General features: G+C 44.5%; 1 protein-coding gene across 3 annotated transcripts in view; it reads right to left on the reverse strand.

Annotated features, from left to right (window-relative positions):
* Window positions 1–10,864, reverse strand: part of LOC126189000 (myosin heavy chain 95F) — a 432,971-nt gene extending 422,107 nt beyond the window's left edge. For 2 of the 3 annotated variants that reach the window (XM_049930806.1, XM_049930805.1), the window contains exon 1: window positions 10,793–10,864. The gene's annotated coding sequence lies outside the window, so the exon portion shown is untranslated. The remainder of the gene's footprint in view (window positions 1–10,792) is intronic. The other variant, XM_049930803.1, reaches the window with a different exon arrangement.
* Between the last annotated feature and the right edge of the window lie 4,833 nt (window positions 10,865–15,697).

The raw sequence follows: 15,697 nt of genomic DNA on the forward strand, positions 1-15,697 counted from the left end.
GTCAGTAAAAAGGCAAGTAAGTATCGTGGAACCGCTGTGTTCTGCGGAACACAGATTAAGAATCGCTGGTCTACACTGTCATGAAGTCTGAACCTAATAGGTTTCTATGTATAGAACATTTAAAGTCCTTAGTCCAGGCAAATGCGAATGATATAAGAAGATGCTTCATGAATGCAACGTGGTTACTTAAGGTACCGTTCGTAATCAGTCTAGAATTTCTGAAAAGGTGCCACATTTCATGGAACAAAAGTGTACAAGGCTACTATGGAGCTGTGGAGGGCATTTTGAAGATTTGCTCTCTGCCACTGCTACAAATACTCAAATTTAGTTCCTCATTCGTCATTGTTTTGCACTCATAATGCTAAATTTATAGCATTACTGATATGACACATTTGTACATACGAGGATTGTACCAAAAGTAAGGTTCGCATATTTTTTACAAACAGAAAACATTGTTTACTGTTATTAATTTATACATCGTAGAAAAGCTTACACTTTTGTCTATTTTTCAACATAGTCTCCATTTTTTCGACACACTTTTGAAGACGGTACTCCAGCTTTTGTTTTCCTAAGACGAGGAAGTCTCCCGCCAACCCGCTGAGGAAGCGTGTGACCTCTGCTCGGACTTCATTGTCGCTCTTGAAGCGTTTGCCACCTAAATGTTTCTTTAGCTTGGGGAATACGTGATAATAGCTGGGGACTAGGTCCGGGCTGTACGGGGGATGGGGCATAACAGTCCACCCAAATTTCTTCAAAAGCTCCTGTGTTTGATGAGGAACGTGGGGTCGAGTGTTGTCGTGAAGAAGCAGTACTTCCTCTGTCAGTCGTCCTCTCTGGCGATTCTGGATTGCTCACCGGAGTTGGGTCAATGTTTCACAATATCTGTCTGAGTTTATTGTCGTTCCAGGTTGCATGAAATCGATGAGGAGTACCCCCTTCCGACCCGAAAACACAGTTGCCAAACCTTACTTGTCGACTGCGTTTGTTTGAATTTCTTTGGTGGCGGTGGACTGGAGTGATGCCACTGATAAGACTGTTGTTTTGTTTCGGGGCTGTAATGAAACACTCGCGTTTCATCTCCCATGACGATAGTCTAACTTCTCCTTGTTACCTCCCCCCTCACACTGTTGAAGAAACTTGCAAGCACAGTCAAGGTATTGCTCCTTGTGTCTGTCAGTCAGCATCTGGGGGACCCAACGTTTCTGCCAAAGTTCTTTCAGTTGTGCAGTGGGAAGCTTCAGAAATGCTTCAACAAGTTCATGGACAGTGACCCTCCGATCTTTAACCACCTCGCTGTTGATCTCCTGGACAATCGCATCCGAAACGGGCAGTCGTCCACTTCGTTCTTCATCGTGAACTTCCATGCGACCCTCAGCAAAAGCCCTGCACCATTTGCGGACGTGCTGAACGGACATGCACCTTTCACCATAAATCTCAGTCACTTGCTGATGAATCTCCACAGGCAGTAACTTCTTTGCGTGGAGAAAAAGGATTACTGCTCGAACATCGCACGTGGCGGGATCGGCGATTAACACTTCCATCTCTGACGGCTGCCAAGCCAACACTGTTGCGAATCGCAGACAGGTGGGCTCGAGAGTGGGGGAACCTCTGTGCATGGCACTGTTGCCGGATTTAGCCTAGCACCTTCCCTCGAGGCTGCAGCTCATTGGGAAACTTACTTTTGGTACAAGCCTCGTATAAACCAGATGTTTCCAGAGAATGTTCACATAACATTTCTCCCTTCTTGGGTGTGAGAAACTATCCCCAATCTATATACACTGGTGTCCAAAACTAAAGCAACAAACCGTTATTTCCCCATCCCGTGTCTAATTCACGATATAATCATACAAACTGTCAACAGATGTCTGAACGATCGTGTTCTTCACGGAAGATGGCACTCTGGTTATTGTCGGAGACCTGCAGTCTGTTTACCTCTGGTGCGTCTTCACAGAAGAGAATGTCTAGAGTTGAGCTGAAAACATGCTACCTGTACAGTCGAAGAGTGGGCCAGTATTGTTTTCACAGACGATTCCCAATTTGGCCTGGAGAGTGATTCCGGCGGGCTCGCATCTGGAGGGAACGTGGAATATGAGTTTGGGACCCAGACATTGTGGAAACATACCAGTATCGAGAAGGATCCCTAATGGTGTGGGCAGGCATTACGTCGACCATTCAGATACCTCTTTATGAAATTTTGCAGGTGAACTAACAAGGTTCAACTGGTGTCACGCATCGTGACGAGATCTTGAGATGGTTGCTGAAAAGTGCTGTGGGCCCAGACTTCATAATGATGGACGATAATGCTCGACCTCATAGAGCACGGGTGGCTAATGTTTTCTTGGAAATGGAAGATATTGCACGCATGGCATGGCCTGTTCACTCTCCCAGTTTGAATTCCATGGAGGTTGTCTGGAATGCATGCATGCATCATCAGTATGCACTAACCATTCTCCAAGACTTGTGAGCAGTTCTGCAGGAAGAATGTGCGTCAATTGCTTCTACATAAAACTGATGAAATCATTCGCAGCGTGCCCAGTCGTTGTCAGGGATGTATTGCTGCCAGAGGTGGTCACACGCCATATTGAGCAAATTAACCAGTTGTCGGAATGTGTGTGCAAATCCGTTAAGTTAGAAAAAACGAAGAACATTTTTGTCTACCGTTATGTGTGTTGCAACTGTGTATGCCCCGTAATTTTTACATTTTTTCTACTTTACTGTTACCTGTTTATAATATTTTGTGGCAAGATAAACGCAACCTTGCAAAATTTCTGTTTGTTGCTTCAATTTTAGACACCAGAGTATTTCAGAGACACTCTAACACACACACACATAATACATTAATAGATCCTGGCTGACGTGAACTACAGTAGTTGTAAGAAACTCTACGAAAAATGGCTTTTTAGTAACTACGTTGTACAGTTACTTTGACGACTCATTGTGACTTCAGCTAGCGCATTTCCAGCGCCGACTTTTTTTTTAAGTGTCGATTCGTAGCTCGGCTTTCTCACTGCCAGCTCAGCTGCGTGCTAACAGAGCTCTAACGACCCACAAAAGAGTAAGCACCTGCATGGCGGCACCTGAAAAAGTGCCTTCTTGCACGCTGCGCTTCAGATAACAAACGATATGTTTCCTATATACAATAAACAGGTTGAATAGGCTATACGTACCACTGCGAATCTTTCCAAAATCAGACGATCAATATGTTGTGTTGTTTTCACAGAATGGAAGTACGCACGCAGGAACTTTACATGCTAACCTTTGCGACGATTCCACAAACAACGATGTTTTATAGCACCACGAGTTGATTACCTAAATATAATAATGCATCTTTTTGCAACGAAATAGAATGTAAATGATTTGAACCACTCTGACGTCTTTTCAAGATTCTAATAACAACACTCCCCGAGTTATTTCACTACTTCAAAAGCGTTATCCGTTACATTGCAGAAACACCACTAGTTTCGATAGTTTGCTTTGTATTAGTACGGTAGTCCGGTTAGTGCTTGTGAATTTTGCGCCTGCCTATTTGTAGACAGGAATAGATACGCAGCAGTCTCAAAGAACACAAACACTATTTTGCGAGCCCTTTCTTGGAACAACAAAAAGGGCGCAGCGGGAAACGAGTGAACAAGTAAACTCTACTGGTCAAGTTACAATACCACACTGCAAATAAGTTTACTCGTTAAATTAGTGCATACATACAGACATACATTAATCCTTGTTCCACAGATCATACTTTTAATACTATCTGGCAAATGACCAAAGATTTTTGTGGCAGCATAATTAACCCGTTTCTGTGCCAAAGTGAGATTTAATCCAAAATAGTGAAGATCATTCTTTCCTCTAGTGTTGTAGTTATGCACTTCGCTGTTATTTTTGAACTGAGATGGGTTATTAATGACAAATTAATGAGATAGAACTCTGTTACGCAACGGAATTTTCATTTGTTTTCGTGTGGTACCAGGATCTGTTTGTGCCTATATTTTCGTCTTAACAATAGCAAAGTAACTCATCACTTCTTTATGTCAACGTAATAATAAAATCATTTCCTGTTTGCTAATGTAGCCACCATATTCAAGCGTCACAGACTTCATGAATACGTAAATAATTGTTCTTCTCTTCAACAGAATGTTGGGTTTCGGCACAGTGGTTTAGTGGCCTTCGCCCGTTATATTTTTAATGTTATGTTAGTATTTTGATGACTGTAAAATAATAGAACTATGTAAAGCTATGACGGAGAAGAGATTCACAACAAAAAATACCTAATTTCAGTTAAAACTTCAGTCGAGATCGCAACAACATTGTTTTATTATGAACGGTTTCGGTTTATGTTAAGGCAATCCTCAGATTTTTTGGGCCCCTTATGGCTGGTGCACGATCTTGGTATCACCTGAAAAACCGAAAAGCAGCCAGCAGCAGCGATACGGAGGCCACAAAAATCTGAGGACGGCTTTAACATAAGCCGAAACCGGTCATAATATAAAAATGTTATTGCGATCTTGACTGTTGTTTAGGTGTAGCACCAGATCGGTGCACTCCTCGGACATTGTTGTCTAAATTTGTGAAAAAAAAGAATCTTATTCTGTCGCTGCAGACATCCTTTGGTGATACGATTAAAACGCTACAAGGTTTTCACTAAGCTGAAGACTTCATAAGGTGTCAATTTTTGGCAAAAACATAAAAAGAAGAGTCATATCATTCAAAGATGGAAAGTTCGGCTGTAATGTCATGTCGACAATGAGATCTTTAGAGACGGAGCTGCATAGTCCAAGGATGTGGAGGAAAATAGGTGGTGTCCTCTCAATGAAACAATCCCAGAATTTGCCTTAACCGTTTTACGCAAACAATGGAAAACGGTGGTTGCACGGATAATTGGACCTAATTCTTCAAGAATGTGAGCCCTGCTTGCTGACAACTGGATCACCTCGCTTAGTTATCTGTCAAGTAATCATCTACAGCCAAGAACGTATCTCTTTATCTCTGCAAGTAGCTTTGCCAACTGGAGTGGAAAAATGGTTCAAATGGCTCTGAGCACTATAGGACTTAACTGCTGAGGTCATCAGCCCCCTAGAACTTAGAACTACTTAAACCTAACTAACCTAGGACATCACACACATCCATGCCCGAGGCAGGATTCGAACCTGCGACCGCAGCGGTCGCGCGGTTCCAGACTGTAGCGCCTAGAACCGCTCGGCCACGCCGGCCGGCACTGGAGTGGGAAATGAATTCTTCGTGAACTAGTTTTTATGCAGCCATGGGAAAACAGCAACAGGTAATGAGTACAAATGTGTAAAAGCTATCAGGGTGCGACAATACTGAATTGTGGAGAACATCTAACAAGGGGAGGTGTCGGGATCACAGACTTACTTCAAACTTTGTACACCTTTGCTAGGCCATTAAAACAAAATAATGTAAAAGTAGTAAGGTGCGCTACTCTGGCAATTCCAAGAAAATTGCAAGAGAAATTTTGCACGTCTCTTAAGTAAATGACGTACCAATGCAATGGCGCCGGCTGCAAGAAGTCATTGTGGTCATGTGGTAGACATTAGTGCTTAGCGAGCCGGCCGTGGACGAGGCAAAGGTTCTAATCCAGCTAATACTAATGTTTCAATCTACATTTTTTTCATCACTGGTCACAGTATTTAATTTATATGACAGAGTAACAGAATGAAAATAAACAAAAAAATGGTTCAAATGGTTCGAAGCATTATGGGACTTAACATCTGAGGTCATCAGTCCCCTACACTTAGAACTACTTAAACCTAACTAAACTAAGGACATTACACACATCTATGCCCGAGGCAGGATTCGAACCTGCAACCGTAGCAGCAGCGCGGTTCCGGACTGAAGTGCCTAGAACCGCTCGGCTACAGCGGCCGGCTGAAAATAAACCACGTGCATTTTCATGCAGTTGTAGGGAATTTCATATGTTATTTCACTGTTTCCTATTTGTACTTCAATTTTCAAAGATGAGGGACTCGCTTGGAAAGTCCAAGTCAAACCTCGATGAATAATGAAGCGAATGAAATTATTGACAGTCAGTAGTATAGCAAGTCACAGTGTGCCAGACCACAAGAGTAATGTAGAATTACTCGTCCGATGTGCTCTTGACATCACACGTTGCAGGATGTTATTTACCATACAGACATGGAAAACACAAATTGAGAAGGTTGGAATGGCTCTGAGCACTATGGGACTTAACTTCTGAGGTCATCAGTTCCCTAGAACTTAGAACTACTTAAACCTAACTAACCTAAGGACATCACACACATCCATGCCCGAGGTAGGATTCGAACCTGCGACCGTAGCGGTCGCGCGGTTCCAGACTGTAGCGCCTAGAACCGCTCGGCCACCCCGGCCGGCCACAAATTGAAACTTCATACAAATACTTTGTACAAATAAATGTGTTTTTTCCCATCATATTACCTCTCAAATGCCTTATAAATTAAATAATACGAGCAGTGATGAAAAAAATAGATGAACTATTAAGTTTGGGCGAGAGTTGAACCGTCGGCTCACACACGTTCGTCTTACGAAGTTCGAACGCTATTCACTTGATCGTCTCGCTCCTACGCACAGATTCATAAGCCACATAATAGACGCGTAAAACTTCTCTTGCGATTTTCTCGGAATTGCCCGAGTAGTGCACATTATGTCGTCTTAAGTGTGTACTAAAGGTTTGCAAAGTTTGAAGTAAATCTGTGATCCCAACATTGTGGCCTCCCGTTGTAAGTTCCAGACGGATGCACCTTTATATGTCCATGTAGGTGGCACAGGCGTATATCCCCAGACCTCCCAAGATCATTTTAGAACAAGATTTTGTATTGTTAACACAGACAAATTTATCAACTAGCTTTCAGAGAATAAAGTAGCATGGGCACTAAGAGCTGATAATGGCCATGGACTCTAGAAATCGCAAGCTATCGCAGGATAAATCTCAGTTTCTTGCCTGAGGCCTAGTCCACGTGGAGGGGGTTATGGCCCGATCGCCTGCAGCGAAGATTCGAGCCAAGTAATGGCGCTCTTCACCGACTCGTGGTGCTGGCGGTCAAGAATAAATGGGAGCCACTTCGTGAGTCCACATGCAGAACCGCACCCGCCATTGTAGCCAAGGTCGCCAACGAAACCAGCGCAGCGGCGCTCGCCTCGGGCCACGGTAGTAGAAAACTTTCACTGCCAATATTTAGTCAGCAAGATTGGGTAAAGTTCCTGATAAACAGCCTTTGCGTCACTGTCCCTGGATTAAGTTCCAAACCTGTCCATCTCATGAAGTAAGAGCATGCGACACCGTCGATGGTGATCCATACGTCAGACTGGGATGTCAAGCTCGGCGGTCCCTTGGAGTGTTCGAGAGGAGTAGACTTGTAACGGGCACCGGGTTCTATTATCTTCCTTCCCTTCATCCATAACAACACAAACACAACACGACATTACACACGCCCTCAGTCATCCATACGACGCAGATACACACTTGATGCTTCAAACAGGTAGGCAACGACAAACCACCTCCAGTAAGAGCTTGCTTAGAATGGCGGTTCAAGATTCCTGCATCTTCTCCCCTATGCTCAGTCCCTGAGTATGGGATTAGATGACTTGACACGCGCAACCGGCAAACCAGAGGACTGTTCACAGGCAAGTCAGCAAAGGAAAGGCCGTCCCATAAGAGAAGAGTAGTGAAAAGACTGCCTTCCACACGTAGGCAGAAACGAATGGAAAATACGTACGACACTACTCGTTTACAAACTCGCTCTGGTTCTTTTCTTTCAATAAATGATTTAAAAGTCGGTATTACGCAGGTTTTTAACAAGGTCGGAACGTGAGCATTTTTATGGCTGCTTAAAAGTCACCATTCATCGTCCAAAATATTAAAAATACACCATAGCCCCACGACTGCCCCCCCCCCCCCCTCTTGGGTGTGACAGTGTCGAGTTGTGAGTTTCGCTGTTATTACTTCTTAAATCAATAGCATGACTTGCACATCCCAGGTTTTTGGACATGACGTATTTCTTTGAGGGGCAATTTCTTGGTATTTAGGCTAAGACAATGAGCAAAATACAATTGCAAACAAATTATTATTATTAACAATCCTAGGAGTCTCTAACATGTTAAGTGATGATGATGGCAAGATTTATTTGGAGGGGAAGAAGAACGTAACAAATTGTGACCCTCTCCCCAAAACTGAACCCTACATCTGCGCCTAGTAGGCAACGGCGAATTATAAGAACAAGGTGATAATGTAATTACCATAACAACAATCAATCAAAGAATGACCTTGGTCACATTTGCTCTTCTGTCTACCGTTGTCATATCGCTCTGCTACCTCAGGAGCTCGTTGCCGCACACTGTTGCAGACGCTTCAGGCCGGAAACGTTAACAACTGTAATACGTTTCCGTCTGCATTATTTGTCGGTCCATTGTGTTTTATTTTACTCCACAAAATGTCCTAAATTAGTCGGTCAGAAAAGTGCTAAATTACCATCATGCCGATCAGACCCAGTTCTGGCGTAAACGGGCAGCTTACGAACGTATCTAGAACGGATACTCCTAGCTGATACTGCCGCAGCCATATTGTATGCCTAGACAAACGTGAACTGACATCGGCCCCCTCATTACTTGACTGTCACTCACTTTGTTTAACCGAGGTACAGTAAAGTTATTTCTCTCAGTCTCACCTAATTGGAGCTTGACAAATTCACAAGGTCGATTATTACATACTAGTTATGCGAAAACGCCTTTGGTCTTATCTGCTGCATTGAGATGCGCTTGATGCAGCACGATTCCCTATTTCAAAGAAATTGCGACTTTTTAATATGTACCTCGCTGTGGACGGTTCCACGTAACCAGTGCATATGCACTAGCGTGAAGTTAAAATTTTGCACTGATTTCACTTTCATCAAGAAGTAGGAAAGGGAAACCGATAAGCCTTAAACGTTTGTACATCCCTTGAGAAGCGTGGCAGCTAACGCGAAATGATGTAGAATGATCAATGATGACGCACGGCTACTAAAAACTTTATCCGGCCACATATAAAGGCTGCGTACAGTATGTAATAAGCTGAGCTGTCCTTTTCTTTCGCCTGTGATCTACGAACGTAATGATGGCTCTCTCGCGGACGTTTTCATTACGAAGAGGGGACTCTAGTTTCATTGGAAGCAACAGTCAAGGTCGATTATAGTTGTAGCTGAACCCAGACTGACGCCATCGTCTGGAGGCGGAAGCACACTTTTATCCTCCTACACGGCAGGTCACTGTATGACTGTTCTAAGTCAAATTATAACTGGCGGTTTCAGGTATTGTAAGCAGAAAATGCGATTTAATACGTGCGCTAGATCTGACAACAGTTTTGACTGATGCTTTAGCGAATGACAATATACATACAGAACGCTGACAGGTTACATTTACGCACAAAGCAGGCTCCTTATAGAAGGTTTGTCAGTGAGAGCGTATTACTGAGATGAACAAAACTGAAATGTTATGAAGTATTGTACAGATTTTTAAGCTCAGAGGTTGTTTGGAAGAATATTTGAGCATCGAAGTGTGCACTGACCATTATCAATAGTCAGCCTAGAAACACATGCCAAGGGAAATGATGACGCACGGAAGATTAACTCAATTGTTAACCATTAATTTTTGAAGGTGTCATTTCACATCGTCGTGCGTGTTTTCAGCGGATTTTGCGTCCTGCCATAACGTGAAAGTAAAGTAATTTATCTCAGTCTCAGCTTATTGGAAGTTAACAAATTCACAAGGTCGGTTATTACATACTGCTTATGCGCAAATGCCTTTGCTCTTATCTGCTGCTTAGAGATGCGCTTGATGCAGCACTATTTCCTATTTCAAAGAAATTACGACTTCTCAATATGTATATGTACCGCGTTGTATGCACTAGCGTGAAGTTAAAATTCTGCGCTGATCTCACTTTCATTTACTACTCGAAAAACAGACTAGCGGACACTTGACACCTGCTACATATGTTGTTCTAATGAGAAAGAGCAACCACAAACTAAGCTAAGAAGCTCGCACTTAATTCGGTCACGTCAGATGTACGTTACGCCCAGGATGCGAACACACTCTCTTTCCAGTTGTCGAACACAAGCTGTAGTTTTGTCCCTCCCACGCGGAAATTACTTTTCCCTGATAAACACACTCATCTCCCACTCCGACCACCCTTCCTTTCGTCACGCGTCAGAAGTAGCAGTGCACGGGAAACCGTGCATTCTATTAACTGCCATTGGTAGCGATAAAACAAACCGGAAGAACGCCAAACGGTACAGGCAATATTCAAGGTAGTCCCTGCCACAAACTTGTAAAAATAGCTTGAAAGGGTTTTCGTTAAGGCAATGACGGCAACATGTAAATAGATGGAACTGGTGGGGAAATGAGTGGGCAATTTCGAATGATTAACAATGCAAAAAGGTGTAGTTCTTATCTGCCATTTTCGCACGTCTTGCGAGAGGTGATCTATGTGGATTTCGGTGTAGCAGGAGAAAGATGACGGCAGAGTGGAACTTGGCGTCACTCAGGAAGACGCAGCCACATAGTTCAGCTAAAGGAACAAAGTTTGAAATGGCAATTGTTAGTGTAGAGCTCCGTGTGTCCGTTTGGCTCACTGATCTTAAAAGTTCACCTGGTGCCAATGTTCGTAGAGCCTGACTGAAGACAAACGCAGCGGTGCGAAGCTGACCTCCGTCAGTTTGCAGCACAGCTGACAAAGCCGACGGTTGGCGGGCGCGCGCGCGCGCGGCAGGTGAGTGCGTTCCAGCTGCGAGGGCGCAGCGCTGCGCGGACTCACCAGACAGGCGAACGTGTTGCTGCGCCAGAGGTCCGCCGCCGACTGGCGCGCGCCTCGGCAGAGCCCTGCCGCCGCCGACTGTCTCTTGTCCGCCGCGTCAGCCACGTACTGTTCCAGCGGTTGCAGGGCTGTCCACCGGGCGCCACGGCTCGTGGCCCTTCGCGAAACGCGCCGCCATTTGCATACCCGGCAACTGCCCTCCGGAAGCGTTCTGTAGGAAGCAAGACCTGTAGGAAGTCACCACCATCAGTTCCTGAAAGCGTCTGTAGTAAGCAGAGGCTGTAGGAAGTCAGCTGTGACAGCCAACAGCATCATCAGTTCCTCTTGAAGCAGAGAACATTTTAACACACTGAAGCGCCAAAGAAACTGGTATAGGCACGAGTATTCAAATACAAAGGTATGTAAACAAGCAGAATACGGTGCTGCAATCGGCAACACCTAAGTAAGACAAGTGTCTGCCGCAGTTGTTAGATCGGTTACTGCTGCTACAATGGCAGGTTATCAAGATTTAAGCGAGTTTGAACGTGTTGTTCATCATCTCCGATGGAGAGATGAAGTGGAGATATTCCCGCATGACCATTTCATGAATGTACCGTATGAGGAATCCGCTAAAATAAATGAAAAGCACCAGTTTGCTTTTCTTCTACAATATTACTTTTATTTTTAACCGGTTTTCGGCTTACAAGGCCATCTTCAGACATTTACTGAGTAAATGACATTTACTTTTATTGTTAACCGGTTTTCGGCTTACAAGGCCATCTTCAGACATTTACTGAGTAAATGACATTTACTGAGTATATGTCTGAAGATGGCCTTGTAAGCCGAAAACCTGTTAACAATAAAAGTAATATTGTAGAACAAAAGCAAACTGGTGCTTTTCATTTATCATAATGTTGTTCTATCAAGAACCGACGGAAGGTTCTGTTAACATAATTCGGTAAAACATCAAATCTCTGAAACTGCTGCGCTGGAAAAAGATCCTGCAAGAACGAGACCACGACGGCTGATGAGAATCGTTCAGCGTCGCAGAAGTGCAACCCTTCCCCAAATTGCTGTAGATTTCAATGCTGGGCCATCAACAAGTGTCAGCGTGCGAACCATTCAACGAAACATCATCGATATGGGCTTTCGGAGCCGAGGACCACTCGTGTACCCTTGATGACTGCACGACACAAAGCGTTACCTCTCGCCTGGGCCCGTCAACACCGACATTGGACCGCTGATGACTGGAAACATGTCGTCTGGTCGGACGAGTCTCGTTTCGAATTGTATGGAGCGGATGGACGTATACGGCGCCAACCTCATGAACCCATGGACCGTGCATGTCAGCTGGGGAATGTTCAAGCTGGTGTGGAGCGTGTGCAGTTGGAGTCATATGGGACCCCTCATACGTCTAGATACGACTCTAACAGGTGTCACGTACGTAAGAATCCAGTCTGATCACCTGCATCCATTCATGTCCATTGCGCATTCCGGCGGACTTGCTCTATTCCAGCAGGACATTGCGACACCCCACACGTCCAGAATTGCTACAGAGTGGCCCCAGGAGCACACTTCCGAGTTTAAACGTTTCCGCTGGCCATCAAACTCCCCAGACATGAACATTATTGAGCATATCTGGGATACTTTGCAACGTGCTGTTCAGAAGAGATCTCCACACCCTTGTAATCTTACAGATTTATGGGCAGCCCTGCACAATTCATGGTGTGAATTCCCTCCAGCATTACTTCAGACAACGTCGTGCTGCCGCACTTTTGCATGCTCGCTGCGGTCCTACACGATATTAGGCTAGTTTCTTTGGCTCTTCAGTATAGGAAGTGCAGACTTTTCACAAATAATGTAGATGTCTGTAACGAAAGCTGAAAAAACTGAACAAATATTCAGTCCATCTTGATAAGATGCAGGGCCGGCTCTAGTTCGAATCCTGCCTCAGGCAGGGGTGTGTGTGATGTCCTTAGGTTAGTTAGGTTTAAGTAGTTCTAAGTTCTAGGGGACTTATGACCTAAGATGTTGAGACCCATAGTGCTCAGAGCCATTTGAACCATTTTTTGAGGGCGCACCGTACCACCGCCCAGGCCGGAGTGTTTGATGGGGTCGGCAAAATTTGTAGTTTAATATGGTTCCAAAGCGATGGATGAAACAAAACAATGGAAGTTTCGTATAAATGAAGAAGTCTGAGAATAAGCTGGAGATGCAAATCGTTCATAAAATCTAGTATCCTACCGGAAACTGTCTACGGTATTGTGAAACAGGCGACTAAGGAAGCGTAGGAGATGGTCACCTTGTTTGCCTCTCTTTCAAAATAGCAAAGGTTGCTAGCGGCAGTGTTGCCAACTCAATTTGTACCATGTGTCGACACATCACTTGTGGACCTACCTACGTCAGCTTGAAAGACCCTACAGAAGCAAAAAACTTTATAATAAAGAAATGAAGATAAACGTCAGTAAATCTTGGTCTAACAATTCCTTAAATACCTATAGCATTATAGCTGAGAAAAACCCTTTCTAATAAACAGGTAGAGTAACTGAAATATGCACTGCCCGTCAAATGCTATAGTCCTTAGAATCCAGACACTGTGATTAAGGAGCATTTACTCGTGGAAAGATGTATGGCATCCTTCCTCACTACGCCCACTCCTTTGGATGAATACCACTTACATTCTTGTTCTTTTGGTCACGCTCCTCTAAATTAATTTTTTATGTAACTTCTTTTACTATTCCCTCATTCCCATTTCTTTCTCGGTGTTGAAGCCATAATCAATTGATACTATTGCTAACAATAAGATAAAACGGAAAACAGCTACCAAACCTTAATTTGGGGGTGAAGCAACTAACCAGCACTCCGCGAAGTGTTTATCCAATTTCGTTTCATTTCACACTCTTCGAGTTTCAACAACTTTGTTTAGGATATAACTGTTAATTTTCGCTACAGTAAATGATGAAAGTGGTTTCAAAACTTCTTTAGGACCATAAACCATAGTCGTGGCATGTCGGAAAGCACGACTTTAAATATTCGACCATAGCCGTTTTTCCTTTGTGTACTATGGACGCACTAAACAGGTAGTGACGATGTATACACTTTTTTTTCAATTAATAAAGCATTTACATGTAAGTGATTCGCTGTTCTATGACCTTTCAGTTTGTGCATCACAAGCGAGACGTGCCGTGACAATGCAATACTCAGCTGAGCTGGTCGTGCTACCGGTTTCGCACCGCACGCTCCCCTTCGCTCAGGGAACTTAATTAATTTTGGAGTTATAACTCAAAATGTATTATACTGAAAACGTTTCTCTTCCGTTTCATTGACTGGTGCTCCGTACCTGGCTCTGGTCGTAAAGACGTACTCAGTCAGAAACATGTGTGAGCAAGTGTGATGTGTACAAATAAGACCTCGCAGATGAACGACATTGTGAAAAATGTTGACTCTGTGTGGAAGTACAAGAAGTGGGACCGGCTGGGGAGGGGAAAGGGGGGGGGGTGCAGGGGAGCGACACTTGAAAATTCTGCACGGAGCGGCAAACTCTCTGGGGCCGCCACTAATAACATTTCAAAGTTGTGCAAAGACTGGCGCCTTAAATGTTTAGGAATGTAAAACTGTGCACTTCACAAAACGAAAAACATAGTACCATATGACTAATGTGAATGAAGTACAACTGGAATCGCTCAACTCTAATACCTCGGTGTGACAGTATATGGGGATATGAAATGAAACGATCACATGGGTGAAACATGCAGCAGACTTGGTTCATTGCTAGAATAACAGGAGAGTGCAATCAGTTAACAAAAAGAGACTGTGTACAAAACACTCGTGCCATCCATCGTACAACACTGCTCAAAAGTGTGCCACCCATACGAATTAGGACTAACAGGGGAAAGGAATTAAATGTATACAAAGACGACAGCCTTAAACCCACCAGGGTAGCTAATGCGCTGCTTCCTGGACTCGGGTAGGCGCGCCGGCCTCGGATCGAATCCGCCCGGCGAATTAACGACGAGGGCTGGTGTGCCGGCCAGCCTGGATGTGGTTTTTAGGCGGTTTTCCACATCCCGCTAGGTGAATACCGGGCTGGTCCCCTCATTCCGCCTCAGTTCCACAACTCGCAGACATCTGAACGCGTTCGCACTATTCCATGAATTACACTAGTCGCAGACAGAGCAGGGGTATACTAATTCCGTCCCGGGGGGGGTACGGGGTGGCGGCAGGAAGGGCATCTGGCTGCCCATTTCCACTAACCTTGCGAAATCCGTTACTAACAATGTCGAACCTGCGCCAGTGCGGGACATGGCACCAGTGAAAGAAAGAAATATGACAGCCTTAAAAAAGCAGTGTCTGACTTGTAAGTGGAACACCCAGAGGGGGAGAAGGGTATAAAGTGAAGTTTCGTGAGTTGAAGGGATACGATGTTATGTTGGTGATTACAAAATCGAATCAAATTTACAAAGTCCACTTATCAGTAAGACGCTGCACCCCCTCTGACCTGGATGCATGCACTGATTCGTTTGAGAAGGGTGTCATAAAACCGTCGTATCCTCTCCTAAGACAATAAGACAAGCTGGCCCACGACTGTTGTAACTCGTCGTTGATATCCAGGATACTGGCACTGGGACGGAATTGGGATCCGGGCTGGTCCAACATTATGTTCTATCAGGGTTAGTACTGGGCATCTTGGTGGCCACATAAGTTTCTCAGCATCACAGAGACATTTGTCAGATGCGGACATGTGTAGTCCTGTTAAAGAATGGCACCGCGCTACTGTCGTATGAAAGGTTACACGTGGGCTCTTAGGATGCCCGTGACGCACCACTGAGCGAGGTAGCGCAGTGGTTAGCGCACTGGACTCGCGTTGGGGAGGACGACGGTTCAAACCCGCGTCCGGATATCCAGGCTTACGTTTTCCGTGATTTC

The sequence above is a fragment of the Schistocerca cancellata genome, chromosome 5 (assembly GCF_023864275.1).
Source record: "Schistocerca cancellata isolate TAMUIC-IGC-003103 chromosome 5, iqSchCanc2.1, whole genome shotgun sequence".
Classification (NCBI taxonomy): Eukaryota; Metazoa; Arthropoda; class Insecta; order Orthoptera; family Acrididae; genus Schistocerca; species Schistocerca cancellata.